Source organism: Marmota marmota, unplaced genomic scaffold (genome assembly GCF_001458135.2).
Source record: "Marmota marmota marmota unplaced genomic scaffold, marMar, whole genome shotgun sequence".
NCBI lineage: Eukaryota > Metazoa > Chordata > Mammalia > Rodentia > Sciuridae > Marmota > Marmota marmota.
In genome coordinates, this window is record NW_025999842.1 from 56,673,987 (window position 1) to 56,690,060 (window position 16,074).

The 16,074-nt window shown below is 32.3% G+C and overlaps 1 non-coding gene across 1 annotated transcript; it reads right to left on the reverse strand.

The window, feature by feature from the left end:
* Positions 1-15,694: 15,694 nt before the first annotated feature.
* LOC125616063 lies at positions 15,695-15,766 on the reverse strand. The gene has a single exon (XR_007346677.1). It is a non-coding gene; the product is annotated as a small nucleolar RNA SNORD56 (small nucleolar RNA).
* Positions 15,767-16,074: the final 308 nt, after the last annotated feature.

Consider the following 16,074-nt stretch of genomic DNA (forward strand, 5'->3'; position numbering starts at 1 on the left):
AGCATGAGAGGAATAGATGAAATCTAGATAGGGCAGAGGGGTGGGAGGGGGAGGGGGTTAGCATGTATGAAGACACAAATTGGTATGAACATAGTTTATATACAACCAGAGATATGAAAAAATCATGCTGTATATGTGTAATAAGAATTATAATGCATTTAGCTGTCATTTATTTTTTTAAAAATCAATTTAAAAATAAAAACAAACAAATAAATAAATAAACAACAACAAAATTATCTAAAAAGAGCTGAGCAAGACGGTTACATGTAGAAAGACAGACTAAGTGCCTCTAGTTATATTTACAGTGGTAATGACATGTGAAGAAGACAGAACCCTGGAACAGAATGGAGATGTATAAGTAGTCCCTCCTATATATTAAATCTTTTATATGAAAAATAAGGCATCTCAAATTGTTTGAGTAAAATAAACCTTATTTATTTATTCATTTGATACCAGGATTGTACCCAGAGATGCTTAAACACTTAAAGAGATCTTCAGATCTATATATTTATTTATTTATATATTTTAATTGTTTTTTTTTTTATTTTATTTTGAGACAGGGTCTCACTAAGTTGCTTAGGCTTGTCTTGAATTTGCAATCTTCCTGCCTCAGCCTCCCAAGTCACTGGAATTGCAGACATGTACTACCACATTCATCTAAAACTATTCAATACATGAAAATGCTGCTAGAGAAAATGGATATTTTTTTAAAAAGATAAAATTAGATCTATACCTCAAACTGAAACCAAGAATAAACTCAAAATTGATCAGAGACCTAAATGTTAAAAAAAAAGCAAACAAACAAAACTATCAATATTAGACTAATAGAATTTAGGATAAATTTTTAAAAATTTGTTTCAAAATCTAGATGCAATGAGAGAAAGAACTACTAGATTTGGGTGCATCAATTAAAATTACATGGTTAAAAAATAGCACATAAATAAACTGAAAAGATAAATGGATATTTGGAGAATTTTCAATTCTCCTATTTGCCTATTAGGGAAAATGTCCAAACACACAATGGTAAAAGAAATTAACAATTTATAGGGAAAAAATGAAATGGGCCCCATATATAAGAAGTGCTGTTAAGTCTACTCATTAAAGCTAATTGGATATCATCAAAGTAACTAAAATAAAAATATTTGGCAAAACATTATATTGATAAGGTTGTGTGGCACTTTCATACGTTGGAAATGGGAATGTAAATGGGTGCACCTCCTGTGGAGTGGAAAGTGACAAGATCTAGGAAAGGCACACTTATGCTTATGTTTAACTCATCAATCCAACTCCTTCCCATTTATTCTGAAGTTTCACCTTGAACAATATGAAAATATTTCTGCATAAGATTACTCATTTCAATATTTTGTAATTGCAAAACTTTACAAATAACATAAAAGGACTTGTAGATAGTAGTTTAATTATGATACATAGACAATGGAGATCCAACTGCATTTGAAATTATATTTAGGGTATATGGTCCCAGTGAAAAAAAGACAAGTAAAATAAATATTGATAATTCATGAGATTTGGAATGTTAATAAGAAAGAATGAATTATGGGACAATGGCATTCTGAATATGCCTTTCTATATAGCTATTGTTTTAGAAACATATAACTTATTTGGCATGCTTTGAAAAATAAATTAAATTTTTAAAATTTTGTGGTAAAACTGCCAAAATATAATATAAACCAAACAAATTGTACTTCAAGTAAATTAATATAAGTATTTTTTGCAAAATATATCTATTTGTGTCAGAAAGCAATGCTCAAGGAATTTTGTATCATGACCAAATACACAGCAACCTGGCTGAAGGTGTTTCCAGATGCTGGCCATATTTTATATTATTTAAGCATTAAATGTTTAATGGTATCAATGGATGCTTATGTGTACCCCAAATTCATATGTTGAAATCCTACCCCTCAAGATGATGGTATCAAGAGGAAAATGATTTTGTCATGAGGGAGGACCTTCATGAAGGGCACTTGTGCCCTTGTGATAGAGGTCCCTTTCTATCATGTGACAGCACAAATAGGTGACATGTGAAACCAGAATGTGAGCACTAAGTCTGTTGGCACTTTAGTCTTGGACTTTCATCCTTCAGAACTATGAGAAAATGTTTCTGGTTTTCACAAGTCACACAGTTTTTAGAGACCAAACAGATAAAGAAAACTGGTTATAAACCAGTGAATAAAAATAGAATACTGGAGTTCTTGATAATGTCAATTATTAAGTATATAAGTGCATAGAACAGAAGGAAAAATTCTATGTATACTAGAATGCCAAATACTAATGCAAAAAAAAAAAAGAGATGGAATTAGAAAATCACCATTTGACAAGAATTTGGCACACAGTTCGTCCTGGTAGGGATAATAGATGAGTTCAAAGTAGTGGGGAAAATTTATAAGGGATAGCATATTTATATACTCTCAAAATATCTCCCCATGAAATAAATATAACTTAGAATTAATACAAAATAAAAATATAAAATTAATCATGTAGAAAAACAAACAGCTATTTTCAATCATGAGACAAAGCAAGATGCAAGATCACCTGCATGACCTCAACTTGATGAAAATAAAATACCAGATAAATAGAAATTGGTGGAAATTCTAGAAAGTAACTATAGTATTCAGATATACCAAAGTCAGATGTACCAAAGTTTCATTTTATGATAGATAAAAATGACTAAAGGACAGATATAGGTTTTAAAATTAGTGAATACAAAATAAAATTAAATGCAACATATAATTTTTGGACTGAAAGGCAGAGGTGTTTTGTTTGTTCACTTGTTTGTTTGCACAGGACTTATTGAAACAACCAGCACTAAAATTTGTAAACTAGTTGATAAAATTACAAAATTTTCATCATTGTAATATTGTAAAATTGAACTATAATGCAAGTATAATAACTATACAAAAAAGTTGTAAATTGCTTTTTTAGTTGTTGATAGACCTTTATTTTAATTATTTATATGTGGTGCTGAGAATCGAACCCAGTGCCCCACACATGCTAGGCAAGCACTCTATCACTCTACCCCAGCCCTATATAAAACATTTTAGCTATTAGGGAATATAAACAACATGACTAGCTTATTATTATTATTATTATTATTATTATTATTATTATTTTAGTTTTTGATGGACACATTGCCTTTATTTCATTTATTTATTTTTATATGGTGCTGAGGATTGAACCCAGTACCTCACACATGCTAGGTAAGCACTCTGCCACTGAGCTAGAACCCCAGTCCTAGCTTATATTTAAATGGTTTAGGAAAGCATAAAATTTATGTGTATAGAGAGAAAACTATAAAATAAAATATGGTAAGTGTTAATAATTTGGGAATTTGGGTTCAAATCATGCAGGAACCTTTTCTTATTTTTGCAATTTCTCTGTAAATCTAAAATCATTTAAAATCCAAAATTTATAAAAAAAATCAAAAAATGAAGAAAGCTATAAAATACAAATATTTCAGTCTTGACACTCAATTTTCAGAATAGATACCTTAGCTTAAAGGTTATAAGCAAGTACTTTGGAGCCATATGGTTCAAGTGATCCAATACCAACTTTGCCATTTATTAATTGAAATATTTTGGTCGAGTTATTTCCCTGGTTTTGTCTTAAGTTTTTTATCTTTAAAATAGAGGTGCTGAATGGGATTATTATAAAATTAATTAAACAGCTTTGTATAAACAAAGCACTCAGAGAGAGGCTGTCATATAATGCTATGTAAACATTTGTTAATAAAGTGAAACTTATTTATTCTGACAACTTCACTGAATCAAAGCATAAAGCACTCATTGTGTTTAATACTTATCATCAATATGGACAATATAGGAACAATAATATATTTTCTTGAGAAATGAATTCCTAAGATAGCATATTCGGCATTAGTTTTAGAAGTAGGGAAAAAATGTGAATTAAGGCTACATAAGTAATAGTGATTTTGAGCCAGAAAACCATCTGTTTGAGTTAAGATCTACCATTAGTGTAATTCAAATTAAAAATCAGCATTTCTTAGTTTTCTGATTTAAAAAAAGCAATGTACCAATCTAAATTTGGGCCATAATTTTAACACTGAAAGGAAATGGAATTCTTAGAAAGCTAGATTAAAGCAGACAGTTGAAATTCTGTCAGGAATAACATATGAACATAAAACCATAAGTACTTCAAAATGTCATGTAAAAGCTGACCAAGAAGTTCTGGAATATAAATATGAAATTTATGTATTGTGTTGCTTGCTATATATGTTTTGGACATGGAATGCATAGTTTAGTCTGGTTGCAATTTGTTTATGGATGTTTAGAAACTCTGCATTACTATATATATTTAGCAGCATGTGTGTGCACGTATGTGTGTTTATATATGTATTTCTGTTTTGCTTTTATATAGAATCAACAAAATAGATAAATAGAGACCAGACATTAAAAGGAAACATTAGCTAGAGTGGAAAGTTTAGCAAAGATGAAAGGAATGCTTTTGTAACTCCATCACTTGAGAGGAAATGAAGAAATAGGAAAGGTATGGATGGGTTGGTTAGAAGGATTCTGGAGAAAGCGTCCAAATAGTGAATCCTGGAATCTGATCCATCAGAGCCATCTCAGAGAGCCAGCTCACTGGGGTAAGAGGCAGCTTGTAGATGGCCGCACATCTGTATCCAATCAATTCTTTTCTTGAAATGCTCTCTTTCTTCTCGCTTTCTCTGAAATCATCCTTCTCAGAGCCCTGAGGCCTTGGGAACATGTGTGCTTCCTCCTTACAAACTTCTGTTGGCATCAGGAGACCTGTCTCTGTTAATTTAACACAAAACCAAAAGTATACAAAGAAAATCTTTGCATCAACTTATTTTAAGGACTTAATAATAATGACTTGAAAGTCTTGTACCAAATTGTCAGATTTTCAATCTGCTTGAGTCACTAGCTTTAACCAGTGAAAAAGGTAGAAACTGTACTAAAATCTAACTGATCTCATTCAATCTTTATGAAACCACTCTCATGCCTTTCTCCTCTTTTTTTTTTTGTTTTGTTTTTGTTTTTCTTTTTTCTTTTTTAAATGCCCATCTGTTTCTCTTTGGAGTGTTTGACTTTTTAAACATTAGACTATGTAGAACTTTTTATTTTTCCCTTTCTTATTTCCTGAATTTCTTCATTCCTGGGTTTCAAGAGTGGGCATTGCATTGGTGATACTGAAGTAATAAACTGCAATGTAATGAAAGATTTTCTTTCATTTTCTCCTCTATTCTTTATGAAACAGTTTATGATAGTTTCAATCTAATTGAAAATGATACTTTCATTAAGGTCATGGATTTGAAAATGATTGCAGGTCTTTATTATTTTCATCATTTCTATGCTCATTATTTGTTCCCTTATCTGCCTTGCTTGGGAATTATCATAATGTCTATTTCTCCCAGTATATTTTAAGCAGTTCTTTTAGTTTAGTTCTTATGAATTTCCCATGACATATCACACTAGCACTGACTTAACAAAATGATGCCTGCTTGGCTTATCTTTATTTCATTTTATTTTTTGGAAGTTTTCCCCAAATGTAGGCCTTTAAAATTTTTATATGAGAATTTTGTTTGTTCTTTATGCCCAAATCATTTTAAACAAGAAATAGTCTTGAGCATTACCCCCTCATCCTCATGTTCCAATAATGGTAGGAGTTTGTGATATAAAAAATGGAAAGCATATCCTAGGATTGCTCTCCAAGGGAGAGTGAAAAAATGTGTTGATTGTCTTGAGAAAGGTTTACCAAGAAACTCATGTGCAACAAAGAAAAAAATAATGTACTTTATTTTTTAGTAGAAAGGTTAGCAAGATATTCAGCGGCAATGGCAGAAAAATAGAGAAAGAGCATTCCAGGAAATTAGGATTCAACAGACAAAAAAAAAACCCCACATGTGTGAAATAGTACACAGGACACATTAAGGAGGGGGGGATATATTTTCAGTGCTGCAAGAGTAGAGCAGGCAAAGGAAAATACGAGAGGAAATCAACATAAAAAAATAGAGGAGTTTTCAAGGATTTGGAAAGGGATTTCAACCAAATCTTGGAGGACAGGTGACACTGAAGTACAGACTTTAAGCAAAATTAGCAAAGTGGTGATATGGTCATGTTTGTATTCCAGGAAGATCTCTCCACCTCAATAAAAAAAAAATGGAATAAAGGGAATTACTTTTAGTTGGAGATAATCTGGACACTAAAGACTATATTAGAGTTAATTTCATAAAAATATGAACTAATATTGGTCAGAAAATTTGAGGTATGAGAACAAATATGAAATCTACCAAGAGGTTAGACTTAACAAAATCTTGGGATCAACCGAATATGCACAATGAGGAGTTAAATATGATATCCATGTTTTTCTGTTTACCACTGGTTGACAATTGCTTTGGTGATGGTAAAGAAAAAAAGCAGAGAGTAAGTTCTGTGGAATAACAGGTTGAATTTGAGTTTACCCTACAGTTGATCTCCCATGGTTGTCAGTAAGGCAGAAACTCCTGGCAGGCATTCTAAATTAGAGGTTAAGTTTGGGCACTGATGTCACGGAAGAGTAAAATATCTCACTCCAAAGACCTTTCTTTGGCATGCGTTTAGTTGATTATTCAGAGAAACTATAGACCTCTGCTGTCACAGGAATAATGGTGAAAAGCTGTCCTTCTATGAAAGGAAGTATATCTGTCTCCATTAATAAGTAGCACATACAGACAGAGGCTTTTTAAATCTGATATCACTCCTTTCTTTCTGGAAGTGTCTTGCAACAGGCAGAAGAGGTTGAAGATTTGGCACTTGGCCCAGATGTATCATCACAGGTGACTGTTTCCTGAGAGACTTCACCACATAATAGGACAGCCCTGGCTTGCTGTGCATGCTCCCCATGACCTGCCACTGCTTGTGCCAACTCCCTATCCCTTTAAACTCTATATACAGTGGTACAACCATCTTCTTTGTCTTTGTTTCCAATGCTCCCATGACTCAGGCATGTAATGAAATATGTATTTTTTACCTGTTTTCTGTCTATTGCCCAGTTATTTCATGAGCTAAAATTATCAAAACTTCAGGGGGAAAGGAGCAAATTTAAACTTTTTCTAAAATAGCAAATATGCAACAGGGGAAGGGTGACATTGCACAGGCAGAGTCTGGCATAGAAAAAAAGGCACACGTGATCTCTGGAATAGGAAAAGAAGTATCTGAGTAAGATGCAAGGGTCTTCTCTGAGAAACAACAGGAAAAGTGTTGAGGGTTAAGTATATATACCTCTGCTGTGTGAGCGGCTCCTGCTATCTCGGGTGCCCGCTACTTTGAGTTCTAGCTCAGTTCCTGCTGAGTTTCACTCGCAATAAAGTAGTTCCCGATTCAACACTCAAGTTGCTTGTCCCCTCTGGGTTATTTAACCCAGCCGGACCACCGCAGAAAAGAGAAGCCAGAGAATCAGTGAGGTCAAGACTGTACATGCTCAAGTATGTTTCTTGAATTTGCCGATTCAGAGGTCACGCATGAGACCATCAGGATGATTTTGAGTGGCGGGTGCACATACCAGATTACTGGGGAGAGAAAATAGAGAAATGGAGATACAGCTCTCCCTTCAATATGCTCCAATTAGTATGAAGTTTGAGTGTGTAGTATCAAAGACCAAGAATGATAAATTGTTAATCCCAGCAATACTGGAACCTCTTTCCAGATGGAAAAGATTTGCCAGAGAGGAGAGGGATTTGACCATTATAACTGCTGCAGTTACTATTATTAGTAGTTATGAATGAATTATCTGTTCCATTTGAGAGGTGTCAGGCAAAAATACTGGAGTGCACAGTGCAGACTTAAATAAATCACCACATGTTAATAGACTGCATATGTGCATATTTATAGGGAATGTGTGGAGCAATGTCTAAACCCAAATAATGACTCATAGTAGGATCTTCAGACATTGTAATTGGCAAGAGAGGGAATCTCTTGGCAAGCAAGTCTGACTTATGATGTTAGTTATTGCTATTCTAACAATTCCTGATCCTTAAGTTTTGTTCCAGCAATCAAGGCCATTCTAAGTCCACATCACTGTATGCTTCCCTCTTCCACTGAGAAGCTTTCTTTTAGTCAAACTGATTTGTTTTCTTCCTCTGTTTTTCTCTGCATTCCTATCCTATTTTTGTTTCTATATCTTTGCACCTTTATCGTTGCTCTTCATCCTCTTCCCTCCCTGTTTCTTAGATGTTCTCTCCTCTTTGTCAGTGATATCTGCAGTTTTTCCCAATAAATTCAACTGTGTGGTAAACAATAATTAAAAATGTGTTATATGTAGTTAAGATTCCCAATTGAGTTGTGTATTGATTTTAAATTACTAATGGAAACTTCTGAGAAGTTCTCACACCTCTTTTTTCCAATGCTTGAGGCAGTATATAGCTCAGTGCTGGGGATTTAATAGTCATCTGTTAAACAGGTTATTTATCACAAATGCTATATTCATACTATGTAAGTGATCACTTATTTTGCCTCCTAAAAGAGTGAGGCATCTCTTGTTTATTCTGTATCTATTTGGTTCATTCTCTAATGCTTAGGAATTCTCTGTTTAAACTCTACCTTAGAGTCATATCCCTGAGCACATCATACTAATGACACCTTCCATTCGCATGCTAATACACTCTTAATCCTCTCTAATCTTTCTTCTTAGAGTATGATATCATGTGTATTTTGCTCGTTTGTTTATATTTTTAGCTCAAATTAAACATTAAACAAAACACAGCCAAGATGTTCCTCTATGCTATTCAGTGATATTATCTTCAAATGCCTCCCATGGAGCCTGATATGTACTAGAAACTCAGTAAATAGAAATACTTTAATAACTTCATAATTAAGCTGATCACAGACATTTGCTTCTTCCTTAAAGACCTACATTTTCTTTTTATTCTTCTATTTTCTATATTTTATATTTTCACAAGTGGTCAAACTACCAACTCCACTTAATATATTTATGTAAAATGCTATTGCTCTTAAGTATTTCACCAATGTCCTGAAAGATATTTGGGAAGCTCTATTAATTCAAACAAATATTATAAGGTAAGTTTACTCTGGAATCAAATTGGGATCACAAGAGTTTTGGAAACTCTTGTCTTAATGAGCCTTGAAGAAAGTTAGGGAACAGTTTCAATTCTTTTGAGACACTTGAGTTGTACTGAATGTATTACAAGTTCAGTGGTTAAATAGTACCTTCGTGGAAGGAAACTGAAACAACTCTATTACACTAATAGCTAGGGTTGATTTGATTTTGTTCTCTCTGAAGCTGAGTACAAAGTAGGTCACAGTGATGGATAAGATCCAAAAAGACTATGTTGACTTGATATGGAGGGAAAATTTTGTTCAGATTTACTCAGAATGTATACATATAATGCTAAACTTGTGGTCATGTATGGTGAGTGATAAGATGGGTAGAATTACGAAAATAAAAAGAAACAAGAAATGAGTTCCTTAGAAAGAATAATTAGGGAAAGTGTGTGTGTGTGTGTTTGTGTGTGTGTGTTTTCATAATTTATAAGTTAGGGATGGTTTAGTGACAAAATGTTGCATTTTCTGTAGAGTTGTTGAGCAATTTGCAACCAAGCATGAGCTCATGCACTGTCTAGAGCTTGCACAAATAAACACAAGTCTCCCTAAAACAGAGAAGCATATTTGACCTTGCATTAAACTAAATAGGAACTGATTATCCCTGCAAACAATAGTGTAGCATTCTGAATTGATGACTAAATTAGATGCTGGCTACAACCCTGACTAACTCTTTTATTTGACTGGTTTCCTACCAATTATGATAGGTTGTTAAGGAATAGACACAGCTATTCTTGAGATCTGGTTCTGCCAAGGAACAGCAAACCTTGGAACTCAAAGGAAATTGGCCTCAAATTATCCCACTTGATCAACAAACTAAGGAAATGTGTTGGAATTGTTTTGTATCATTTATTCCACTTGGTGAGCAGGGCAGGCAAGTTGCCAGCATTTCACAAAAGGCCAACAATTCCAAAAAGGCCAGGAGAGTATGAAAACTCCCTGAGATTAGCAAATGGTGTTTATCACACTTGGTAGAAACATATTCTATGAAGATGTTATTGGCAGCTGTGTATCTCTTTGAGAACTTGGGAAAATTTGTGAAGCTCTCATAACTGAGAGTATGATGCAAATTCTTCTAAAAACTTTTCTTAAGAGAAAGATTCCATATTCTCTGCCAGTAAATACAATTCTGTCATTTGGCATCTTCTTATCAGTCAACCCTTCCCTATTGTTACATGTTCAGGTCTAGGAACATACCACAAATTAAAGGTGACATCAAGAATGTAACTGAAATTTAGTTTTATTAAACTCCTGTGTAATTTTTATCCTTCAGAATAACTCCTTCTAATCAATCCCTTCTTTACCAAATCTAGAAACAAATTAGCTCAACTACTAAAATTCAAATACTGTGGAGTTTCAAAAGAGAGCTAAAATTTAATATTTAATGCATTTACATTGTGATGCATTAAACACTAACCTAAGTGAAATTAATCGCAAGTGCATCAAAACCTACGTGCTCCTGGTAGAGTAGAGCCCTCTCAGCCAGGCCTGCAGCTGCTCAGAGACTGAACTAGGCACATCAATAGATGTTTTTGAAATCCTGTTACCACATGTGCTGTGTCCTCTCAGGTTTGCCAAAGCTTTTAGCAGCAAAGTGTTACAGAATATGGATTTTTGAACCAATGAAACTAAATTTAATTGATAAAATAAGATTATGAGAAAAGCTCCAACTAATTAGATGTGTTTTAATGGATTTATTAATATATAATTCATATACCATAAAATTTCCCTTTGAAATGTATTAAAAGCTAAAATTTAAATAACCTATGAATCTAAAAGAAATTGCATCTTTAACTAAAACACATTTAAATTAGGTGGTAGTGGAAACAGAACATGGAAAAACTTATAGCTAAAGAAGGGTTTAGAGGAAAATTTATAATTTTAAAGGCTTATATTAGAAATAAAAATATTTTTATCAACTGTAAGTTTTCACTTTAAGGATTTAGGGGAAAAGAGCAAATTAAACTCACAGAAGAATAAACCCACCAAGAATAAATATAAGAACAGATATCAATGACATAGATGAACACTAGTGTTAGTTAACAAAGCTAAAATTTATTTCAATTAAAATATTAGTACAATAGATACACAACTTGATACACTGATTTGCAAAAGGAGAGACACGAGAATACAAATTATCATAAATAATTAAATTACAAGCATATCATAGGAAGTACTGAGTATAAGAAATGATCTTCATTTCTACAAATCAACAATTCTATTTTTGATTATTTAATTTCCCCCAAAATGCAGCCTACATGGAGTAACACAGTAAGTTTTTTTTTTAAAAAAAGAGTGTATCTATTCAATAGATACTATTAGATCTATTCAATAGATACTATCTATTGAATAACTTGAATTTTTCATAAATCATAAGATTTTCCACACAGAGAATTTTGAGCCCAGATGGTCTTTCTAGAGTATTCCATCAATATTAGGAAGAAAATAAACAGAAATGCTGATAGCAATCATATACACATACTTCCAGAAGATTGAAGATAGAACAAATTTGTAATCCATTTTATAAGTCTAGCATTATTCTTATCCAAAACCAGACAGGCATTATAAGCAAAGTGGAAAGCAATATTGTAAATGAACACAAATGCAAAAGCTTTTTATAAATATCAGAAAATTAAATTTATCAATATTCAAAAAGAAGATAAAACAACATGATCAAGTGTTATTTATTTCAAGAAGGTAAAGTTGTTCTAATATTCAAAAATTAATCAATATATATCACTGCATGAAGAGAATAAAAGAAAAAATATGATCACATTAATTGTCAAAGAAAATTCATTTAAGTTCATTAACAATTCATAATGAAACCTGTTAGCAAACTTGGAAGAAAGGAGTACTTTCTGAATTTGATAAATGACATTTATAAATAAAGAAAAAAAATATATACTTAATGGTAAAGTATTAAGTGATTTCTTTCTTTCTTTCTTTTTTTTAACAAGAGAGTAATAGTCTTAACCAACAAGATTGTGGAAATTTTATTTTATAACATAGGGTAAGGAAAATACTTTAAAAATGAGGAAACCAAAAGAAAAAATAAACTTTTTTTGTACAGATGGTGTGATATCATATATAGAAGCTCTTTAGAAATATTAATAAAAATTACTAAAATTACTCAAAGTATATGAAAGTTATTCTATATGCAATTATTAAATAATTGGAAAGTCAAGTTACAAAACTTATCCACTCTCAGTGGCATTACCAAGCATAATATTTAAGTTTTAACTTGCTAGACACATTCAAGATCTCTACACTGAAAACCAATTATATATTTCTGGGAGAAAATAATTCAATGGTCAGTTATGTTTTAGCCTGGAAGACTTAATAATGTTAAAATATCTGGATGAGTTAATTTCCCATTGCTGTGACAAAATGCCTGAAATAACCAACTTACATGGAGGGATTTTTTTTTTGATCAGTGCTTCATAGTCTCTTGGCACTGTTGTTTTTGGGCCTGTGGCAAAGCAGAATTCCAAGGTAAAGAGCAACTGGTGGAACAAAGCTGTGCACCTCATGGAGACTGGGGAGCAAAGAGATGCAAAGAAGCAATGTTTCCAATGTTGTTCTCAAAGGAATATCTCCAAGAACCCAACTTCCTTCCACAATGTCCCAAATCTTAAAGTTCCACTATTTCCCAATAGCACTAAGAGCTGGTGACCAAGCCTTGTGCATTGGGCTTTCAGAGGACATATACGATGAAAACCTTATCAGTGTTCTTTTTCACAAATCAATCTGTAGATACAAACTAACCTAATCAAAGTCCTAACAAGACCATTTATTGACATCAGAAAGACAATTCTAAAATAACATGGAATCTAAAAGACCTCTAAGACAAGCAATCCCGAGGAAAACTGGGGAACATACTCAACCTGATATTGAAGCTCACACCACCACTATATTATCCAGATATTGTGGTGGGTGTGAAGACACAGTGATGGAACAGGATATGCATTATCACCTATCCATGGCAATTGGTTTTAAAGGAAGTACAAAGATAACACAATGGGAAAAGAAGATTTTTTTTTTAAAGTGGGGTAAACAGTGTAAGTATATAGAATGAGTATTAGCAGATTTTGGCCTTGTACTTTACATTGGGAAAATACTTTGAGTTTGAGACAAATAATAGATTTGAAAACTTAAGCTAAAATTCTAAGTGTTCTAAGAATACAGAATACTGTTGTGACTTTTGGTTGTGTACCTGTAAAAATATTGATAAGTTACTTTTAAATTAATGACTTGTATTAACCAAAGTTTATAATTAAGAAAATGAAGTGGGGGGTATATTAGAAAAGCGTTTCATACCCTATTTATAATTTAAAGACTGCTCTTCAATATGTAAATTTCTACAACTAAACAATTAAAAAATAGTGAACAGTAGCAGTCTAAAATAGTTAATTACATTACAAAAGAATATTGGTGTATGTGTATCCTTATGCACACCACAAGATTCTCAACATCATCATAGGTAAAGATCCTTTGAAAATTATTTATCTTCTCATGTTTAGTAGAAAACTATTTTTTTAAATTACACCACTATATTTTGGCTACATTATGATGTAATCGGAACTCAAATTCATTGATATGGGAAAGTAAAATTTCACAATGACTTCGGAAAGCAGTTTGGCAGATATTTTGGAGTTAAGCATTTACTTGCTATGTGTTCTAGCAATTTTATTCTTAGTACTTCAAAATCATCAATCATATGTCTCCAAAAAAAAAATAAATAAATAAATAAACACCCTTACAAGATAATGCTCATGGACGCTTTATATAAAATAATTCAAACCTGGCAATAAACCAATGGCTTATCAACAGAAGAGATTTAGTGTTTTTAATCTATGTTATGCTTAGAGTTTAGGAAACTATACTACCCAGAAATACATATGAACTACTGATTCATATGATAACATAAACAAATCTGAAAACCATTATGTTGAGAACAGGGAAAACAGATACTAAAGAGTATGCCCTACTGTTTTCAATAGAGTGATAATTCAAGAACAGGAGGGGTTGGGGCTGTAGCTCAGTGTGAGAGTGGTTGCCTAGCATGTGTGAGGCACTGGGTTTGATCCTCAGCACCACATTAAAATAAATAAACAAATAAAAGCCTTCTATTCATTTACAACTACCAAAAAAATAAAAAAAAAATAAAACAGGCAAGACAAATTTGTGATCATGGATATTTGTATAGTGGTTTTCTGTAGGTGGGAAGAGACTACCTGGAAAAGTCAAAAAGGAACTATTGGGAATACAGGAATGTTGGTTGGGATATAGTTTTCCCATGTGTATACATATGTCAAAATTCACTGAATAAGAAATAAGAAGAATATTAAAATATATAACATGTATACTATGAAGTGTCTCAATATTTCATACAAATTCCTTACCAAGATTATAAATGCCCTACTAATGCTCTTGGCTCTAGCCTGATGCTTTCATTTTGGTCTGTGGTTCTGGGTACATACCACTCACAATGAAGTCCTCTACTTGGGCAGGATCTTGTCTTGTCCAGGATGTTCCCTGCATATGGTATGATGTTAACTCAAACAATTGTGAACTTAAATTTCACTTCTCATAGAAACTTCTCAGTGAAGCACCTTCTATTTTTGTATTCTGTTTTAGTTTCCTTTTAACTTGATAACTTCACCAATATTAGAGTACATACATCTTTGTTTATTGAGATATTTTCTGCTGTCTCTTCTGTTGATGAGCCATTGGTTTGTTGCCAAGTTTGGATTATTTTATATAAAGTGTCTATGAGCATTATTTTGTAAGGTTTTTTTTGAGACATATTATTGATGATTTTGGAGTACTCTGCTGTTTCTCTAAGAGCACAGGGAATTTGTGTTTGGTATATTTTTAGGTAAGTATTATCTTTGAACTATAGCAATTATTCAATAAGCATTCTTTGCATGACCAAAAGAATCAGTGAAGGGAAATCATTTATAATAGTATCTGCACAAAATATTGATAATGCAAAGTTGAACAAGATATAAACCATGTTGGAACAGGGATTTGATACAAAGTAAAGTAGGGAATTAAATTAGTTAAATGTGTGAATTATGATTAGTGTGTAATATTAAATTTTAATATAGCTTATTGTGTTTTACTCAAACATCAGTGATAATGAGGCTAAGTTTTGCATAATTTATTAAATTTTCCACCTGGTGGAATAAGAAAAAATATGATGCATATTATATAATTTTGATATTTCAGTCAGAAAATCCTAATTTTTTAACGTTCTTAGTAACATTCACTCATTTTTCTATTTTCTATGTATTACTGTCTGTGTTACTACCTTTTCTGGAGCCTCAACCTTTTCATTTCAAGTTGGACTCAGTCCATTTACCTACACAGTAGACTGAAAATAATGGACACATGACCTAATTTTGAACAGTGTATTCTACTTCTTGCATTCAGTAATTGATATATATCACTGATGTTAAATCAATGAATGTTATTTCTGGGACTATTAAGAACAAGGAAGGTATTATTTTTACCAGGATTACTAGCTATAAAGTTGTTGTAATCCTGTAACTCTTCGTTTTTTTTTTTTGTTTTGTTTTGTTTTGTTTTGTTTTGTTTTTTCACTCAGATTCAAAGTATCAACACTCACTAGGTGAATTGCTATTGATGGAAAATATTAACTATCATTGTAGTTGGGGGTTATTTTGCCAACATATGAGAACAGGGTTTCTGAGAATTAACCCAAAAGAGCATATGGGCCAACAGATACTGAGAAGAGTCCCTTACCCGATAACATTATTTGAATTCTTGATTCAGCTATGACTATATAAAACTCATTGCATTCCTTGAATTCCCAAATAGCATAATTCCAAATTTTTTATTTTTGAAATTAAGGTAGTTGGAAAAAGTAAAACCACAACAACAAAAAAATACTCTTTTGAAATTTCTAGAAATATTTTTCTACAGTTCTAAATGCATATTTTTGGTATTGTTTAGGGAG